Below are 7,386 nucleotides of genomic sequence, written 5' to 3'. Positions count from 1 at the left end.
ACAAAAACAAACGTTCCAACTAGTTTTATGAAATAAAAGCCTTTAAAATAGTCACTTGCGGTGGATTTGAAAAAACGTTCTCTTGTCTGTTTCTGTTAATGCCCTCATGAGTTTTACTAGTTGCAACTGAAATCACAAAAACCAGGGCTTGATGCTTAACTGGCAAGAAGCCAGGATAATGAAATTAATAACATATGCTGAAGAACCCATTTGTAACAATTTTTTCATTAAAAGAATGAGGCAGCTCAAAGCTACTGACAGGGCTTTCTCCCCCTTCCCCCAACCCTTTATTTTCTTTTGCCTGTAATATGTATGTTAAAGCTGATAGTTCTTAGTTACTCTCAACAATTCACATGACTCCAAGATTTAAGCTATCCTGTGGCTGATAGGAAGAAAGCTTATTTTGTTGTTATTTTTGTAAGCCTTTTTTTTAGGTCGCAATATGATTCTCTGTCTTGTCAACCAGCAACACTCTGCAGTTCAGAGCCGAGCCCTGTGGTAGGGACACTTTTGAACACAAGGTCTCGGTTGCTTTGGCTGATCTCACCTGTCAACAGCCTGACATGGAACTCTTCTGCATGTAACTCTTGAATCACAAAGGCCATGCGCAAAGGTATGTGTATCTGCTTTAGAAAAGAACCCTCTGAAGCCCTCTCTTAGAACTTCTTCACCTTCACTTTATGTACATCTCTAGCAAGACTGGTAACCTCATTTGCAAATGTAATAAATTATGGACAACAAATTAGAAGGAAAGAAGCAAGCAACTGAAAGCAGCAAAAAGAACAACCGAGAATTAAGCAGGAGTTGGAGAAATGCTGAAATCAGGCATAGGAAAAAATACAGCGCTCTCTGTCATCACTGGGTGAAGAACCTTTATAGACTCTACAGTTTTAGGGGACATCACAGGATTTCAGCAAGTGTGAGGCTCTAAATCACTGGTGTGTCGTGATAGGTGTTCATATAGATAAGCATGAGTCATAAGGAAAGGTCAGGTGCCATATTCACTGTTGAAGAACATGGACAAGATTGTCATGCATTTCTTCATAGTTGTTTAAATAAAGGATAGATAGATAGATAGATAGATGGATAGATAAATCTACAGCAACTCATATATTATAAATGTGTTTGTGTGATTGTGCACAGAAGTGCATCGTTATCAGAGTGTTCAGGTTACACACCAATAATGGATCTCTTTGAGCAGTGGGCTAGAGGAAAAACAGAAAAGAAGCTCTCTACTTCATATAGTTCTGTTTTGTTGAAGTTTTCAAAATGAGCATGTTTATTTTCTAACAATAAAAATATTTAAAGGTGTTCAAGGAAGGCTAAATCACAGGTGCGTTCTTACCCACGTACACTTTATCAGTCAGCCCATAAGCCAACAAGATCTTGAGGCACAGGGTCAATATTCATTCTTCCTACTACACATATATTGAACCTTTGCACTGTACTATACCCCTGCAGGATATCCCTGTTTTATATGCAGAAAGGATAAATCAGATCTCATTCTTTCTCTCAACAAACTAATAAATGAGTAAGAAGCTGAGAGGATAATAAAATGTGATAGGAGCAATGTGGGGAAGTGGGAGGTGGGGGAGAAAGACTTAGAACACGTGACCTTGAAACCCAGACAGGACAGGGTGCAGCCAAGGGGGTGCCAGGGAGCCAGTGGGAGGAAGCAAGGCAAGGGAGCCTCAGAGAATGACGAAAAAGGGCCTGAAGGGCCTTGCCAAAGCCGTGATGGGAAGAGACTGAAGATGAACTGCAGTGATATTAGAATGTTAGAGATGTCAGAGCCATCCCCAAGGTGGGACCTTGCTTGGGGGCCTAGTTTGTTCCATTTAGGATAGATTTAATGAACTCAGATGCCGCAAAAAGCCTTCCATTGTGTATCTCTGTGTTTGTCTCTACCCCTACCCACTCCTCTTCTTTGTGGCCCAACTCTGTCTGCAATTTCAAGACACTGGAGCCCTTGAAGACAACATCAAACTAATGCAAGGTACAGACACATTTAACAATGCAAGTACAGACACATTTAACAACTGCTCTTTTAATAAATAACTTCTTTAGAAAACATTTTAATTTGTAAAGGGTCTACTTTGTAAACTCCACCAAGAACCTTGCACATAGAACACTAAGTATTGGTCTCTTCATCATAAGCTATTCTTTGTCTTTTGAATTCAGGAATAAGCAATGACAAAATTCTGGTAAAGATTCTTTCTAATCAAAGAAGAAAGACACAGCATTTGGTTTAAGGGTCTTAATGTGTGTGTCACTCTATTTCAAAGATATAAAGGACAGCAACAAACTGGTATCAAAGGCATGCCGTCTTCCTGAAGATTCTTCCTACACTCCACTGACTTATATGCGTTTATATGACTGTATTGGGTGGGTGGAGGTGGAGGGAGAAGTGATATTTAGTTGGAGGTTGTCATAATATTGGGTAGTTGACCTGCTCATTATCTCTAATTCAGAGAGGAACATGATGCATTTGAGCTCTGCAGCACAAATTAAAAACAGCATTTCGTAAGTGCTGTTCACTGCAGTGACAAAAGACTACACATTACATTAAAAAGTTCTTTTGGAGGGCGTATGAAAGCTTTACTGAGAACACATGGCTGATTTCAGCAAAAAAGTAGGTGTGACAGGAGAAGAAAATCACAGCTGTGTGTGTGAATGTACAGATGGGAACACAGAGAAACTGAAAGACATAAAAGTCAGTGAGTTGGGCATCCAGCATTAGTAAAGGGAGGAAAGGAAAACTGAGAGTGTGATGAATAAAGTAGTGGTGGGCAAACAAGTTAGAGATACTGAATGTGACAACATGCAACTGAGAGAAAAGTGTTACAGCAAGCAGGGACATTGGCTGTGTATTACACACAAAATACAAATAGAAAGAGAAATCTGTGGCACAGGCCATGGTGTTTTCAGGCTATAAAACTGCGAATTGCTGAAAGATTTCCATAAGGTCTTCAAAAATCGTAAGACAAAATTAAACCCTTACTAAGTTTTAAAGCTGTTGTGAAAGAAAAAGGAAATTTACTGTTGACTTGAACAGAATGCAATAATGATAAGTCTGAGATAAGAAACTGTTATTGACTCTAATCAAGAATTCTGACAAACCAGAATACATCTAAACACTGTAAAGATGAGGAAAAAGCACATGTTTTTCTATCACTCTATTAAATAGGACTCTATGTCAACCAGTACAAAACTAATGTAGGAGGGGAGGATATTATAGAAAAGAAACAGCATAAAATATGGCCAAAACCAAGAAGACTTGGGCTACCTGTTAATATTTTTATATTCAATACTAACAAACACAATATGATGTGCCAGGCACTCTTCACAGTACTCTAAAAATGTAAAATCATGGAACCCACACAGCAGCCCTGTGACAGTTACACTGTGAGTATCATTCCCAGATGAAATGGATGGATAAATAAACTGAAACACCAAGAGTCTAAGTATCTTTTTCAAAATAATCAGCTAGTAAGTGACAGAGCAGGTTTGAACCCAGTGTCTGTGCTTTCAACCTTTCTGTTATATTTACTAACTTTTGCCTTCAGCCATAACATCCAACACAACCTGGAAGATTAGTACATTCTTCTCATTCAAACACATGTGACATAATAATCACTACTATAGATTGAAGCTAGCCTTCTCCAATGATCACCCAATTGTTAAACTATCCTTATTTAAATACATTTATCTTTTTCTTTTATTTTCTTTCACAAAGCAAGCATTTACTATCTATTAGATATATACTTGTGTATATATATACACATATACATATACAGAGATATATACTTAGATCCATGGGAAAAACAAAAATTGTAGCATATAGTCTGCCAGGATCTAAATGTTTGGGTCCTCGCAAGACTCATATGATAAAAGGTAATCACCAATATGATGGTGTTAGGAAATGAAGCCTTTGGGAGGTAATTTAATCATGAGAACAATAGGATTAGTGCCCTTATAAAAAAGGCTCCAGAGAGCCACCTTGCGTCTTCCACCATGTGAGGACAAAGCAACAAAGCACCATCTACGAGCCAGAAAGCCGACCCTGTCAGATACAGAATCTGCCAGACTCTTGATCTTGGACTTCCCAGCCTCCAGAAATGTGGGAACTTCATTTCTGTTGTGTACAAAGTATCTGGTCTTAGTCCATTATAACAGTCCAAATGGCCTAATACATAGTCCCTACTTTCAAGGACAATACATTAATTAGAGTAGGATAATTGCTATAAAAAACCATCACAATATTTCAGTGGCTTCTCACAATAAAACATTGCTCTTCCTATTCTAGTGAAGATTTCAGGGGGTGGGAAGCAAAAATAGAGGAGTTCTATACCCAACTGGGAACATGCAGCTTCTCCATCATGAAATCTGTTCTCCTCAGGAGTCAGCTCCATTCAGCAGGTGCTGGGGAAAGAAAAGTGGGTGACGTCTGGCAGGTTTGTAAGCGCCAGGCTGGAGGAGGGAACCTGGTTTCTGCTCCCATTCCTTTGGCCAGCTCTTGGGTGCATGGCCACACCTGATGGGAAGGTGGAGCCCCAGAAGAGCCAGGAAACCCCTGTGTCAGTCCAAAGTTAGGAAAACATTCTGCTAGTCTTTACCTTTGGTACCAACCTCTGTATCAGTCTCAATTAGAGAGGAAAATAGAATCTGCTCTAAGATGTTCAAGTGGGAAGGGATTTAGCAGAGGAGATCAAAGATTTACAAAATCATTGTAAGAGCAGAGTGCACAAAAGTCAAGGAAACCACTGCTACTCTTCAGAAAATCGGGAAGGGCAGAAATCTCAGAGAACCACCACTGATGGCCTGATGGACTGTAGTCCTGAAGTAGCGTTGTTTCCAGGAAATGGGAGCAAAATGATCAGATCTGTCCTCTGCTGAAGCCCATGTGATTTCCCTCCATCATGGGAGACCTTAAAACCCTTCTTCCCTTCTGCCATGTAACTCACACAGGTACCACTGATTTGCAGACCTCCAATGGGAGCCCAGTATCTAGGACATCTGGGTAATGTACTCAGGCCTGAAGCTCCTGCAGTAGAGGAAAGAGCAAAGGAGGGAGTGGAAATGGTTCCAAGGTGCCACAAGACAATCCAGCTCAAGGGATGCATTTTTGTTTTCTTTATACAGGTTTTATTTTGAAAATGAGAAATAAAAAACTCTATGTATTAGAATCCTATGTACTAGAACTATATTCACCGTTTATATTTGTTAACCTCTGTTTTATTTTTCAGAGCCAGCTTTAAAAGTATAATATTTGGGAAGTTACATAGCACATTTGTATTTGAAAAATTGTGTTTAACTGGGGAGTTAAGATTGATTTGTTTCTGAAGAGGTTTGAGGAGAACAGATAAACATAAAGCCATTAGATTGAGCACAGATGCCATTGCTCCACCATTAAATTGATGAGCAGTAACTAGTCAATGAATTAAATCAATATTATTATTAACCCTTACCATTTTCAGCAACAGTGACTTCATCTTGTCTCTAATTTTTGCTCCAGCATCCCAGGGAAAGTTTAGTCATATCATAGACTCAATGTTATTGGTGATTTTTGTGTGGGGTCTCAGTGGGCTGCTCAGGACAATGAGGGGTTTATTTATTTACTCATTTTTACTTTGCTTGAGTTCTCTGGTTGTTATTATTTTAAAACATAGCTTTAATTTTAATAGTTACTGATCATTTTGTTACTTTATTACTCACTATACTGAAAAAATAGGTAGGTGTTAGACTTAGTATATGATGTGGTTTGGCTCTGTGTTCCCACCCAAATCTCATTTGAATTGTAATTCCCAACATTTGGGGAGGGATCTGGTGGGAGGTGATTGGATCCTGGGGGGCAGATTTACCCCATGCTGTTCGTATGATAGTGAGTTCTCAGGAGATCTGATGGTTTATAAGTGTGTGGCACTTTCCTGCTCACCCTCTCTCTCCTGCTCTACCATGGTGTGATGTGCTTACATTCCCTTCGCCTTCCGCCATAATTGTAAGTTTCCTGAGGCCTCCCAGCCATGCTTCTTGTACAGCCTGTGAAACTGTGAGTCGATTAAAACTCTTTTCTTTACAAATTACCCAGTCACAGGTAGCTCTTTAGAGCAGTGTGAGAACGGTATAACAGTTATATATACTTATATCAATAACATTTAAGTATTCATGCAGGGAGGACCACAGTGAAGTAAGTATAGATGCAGATCACTATGTTTAAACTTAAAAATCAGGAGTTTGGGGCAGTTCATAAATGCAAGTCCCTGTCTATGCCTGCATGAATAATTGGAGGTTGTGCAAGACTATTTGTACAAATGTTAGCTTCTGGTCAGTGTGCTTGGCCATAGGGCTCTGCAGATTCTCATCAAGTTTGATAGCTCTAGGCAGTATGTGAACAAGCTCTAAGAATGTCCACCTCAACTGTGTCTGCTAGTCAGCTAAAGGTAGAATGTAAGGATTTTGCTGTTATAACGAATGATAAGTACATTTGCTAATGTTTACTAAAAAGAGTAATAATATTAACTAACAGGTAGTGTTACTCATCAGACACTGGGTAGGGGTACTCATCTCACATTTTAGAGATGCACTAACTTCAGATGCAAATAAGTTAATTTCCCCAAGGTCACAAGTGGAAGCAGTATGGTTTCAAAGTCTAAGTTCTTAACCATCGTGGCAATATATAGCTCACAATTGTAGCTATTATTTTTTCTGCCTCGATGCACATGAATCATCTGCCTATGTGTGAGTGGCAGAAATGAGTGAATTCCTACTATAATTAACATGCAAGCAGGGGCAGGAAACATGGGAGATGGCTGTTAATGAGAAGTTCTCCAGGAATCTTTCATGATTAAAATGGGAAATCAACACATCATCAATTAAAACATAGATATGAAAAGTTACCTTAGATTGTTAGGGTGGTTCTAGGTCATCAATATATGATTTCACTGCAAATGAATCTATTATCGATCTAGAATTTTAATGTAAATCTATCTGTAACTGTCATGCCAATTGGAAAACACTGTATTAGCAAGAGTTTGAAATAAATATAAATGTCTATCAATAGTGTACTGGTTAAATAAATTAAAATATATCCTTATAATGAAATAATATGTATGATTTAAAAATTGAAAAGTCCTTTAATATATTAATGGAAAGATATTTGAAATATACTCTCAGGTATAAAACAAAGTTTAAATAAATGTATATATGATGCTACCATTTACATAAAAAGGGTAAGAAAAAAGAGACCCTATAACTGTATTGGCTTTCACAAGCATAAAACTTCTCTGGAAAAATAAACACAAAAATAACAATAGGGATTACATTTTGTGGTGATGGAAACTGAGAAGATAGGGAGTCAGATAGGAGAAAGATGCTACTGTATCGATT

The sequence above is a fragment of the Mandrillus leucophaeus genome, unplaced genomic scaffold (assembly GCF_000951045.1).
Source record: "Mandrillus leucophaeus isolate KB7577 unplaced genomic scaffold, Mleu.le_1.0 Scaffold864, whole genome shotgun sequence".
In the NCBI taxonomy this organism is placed as follows: domain Eukaryota; kingdom Metazoa; phylum Chordata; class Mammalia; order Primates; family Cercopithecidae; genus Mandrillus; species Mandrillus leucophaeus.
Note: the sequence above shows the minus strand (reverse complement) of the source record.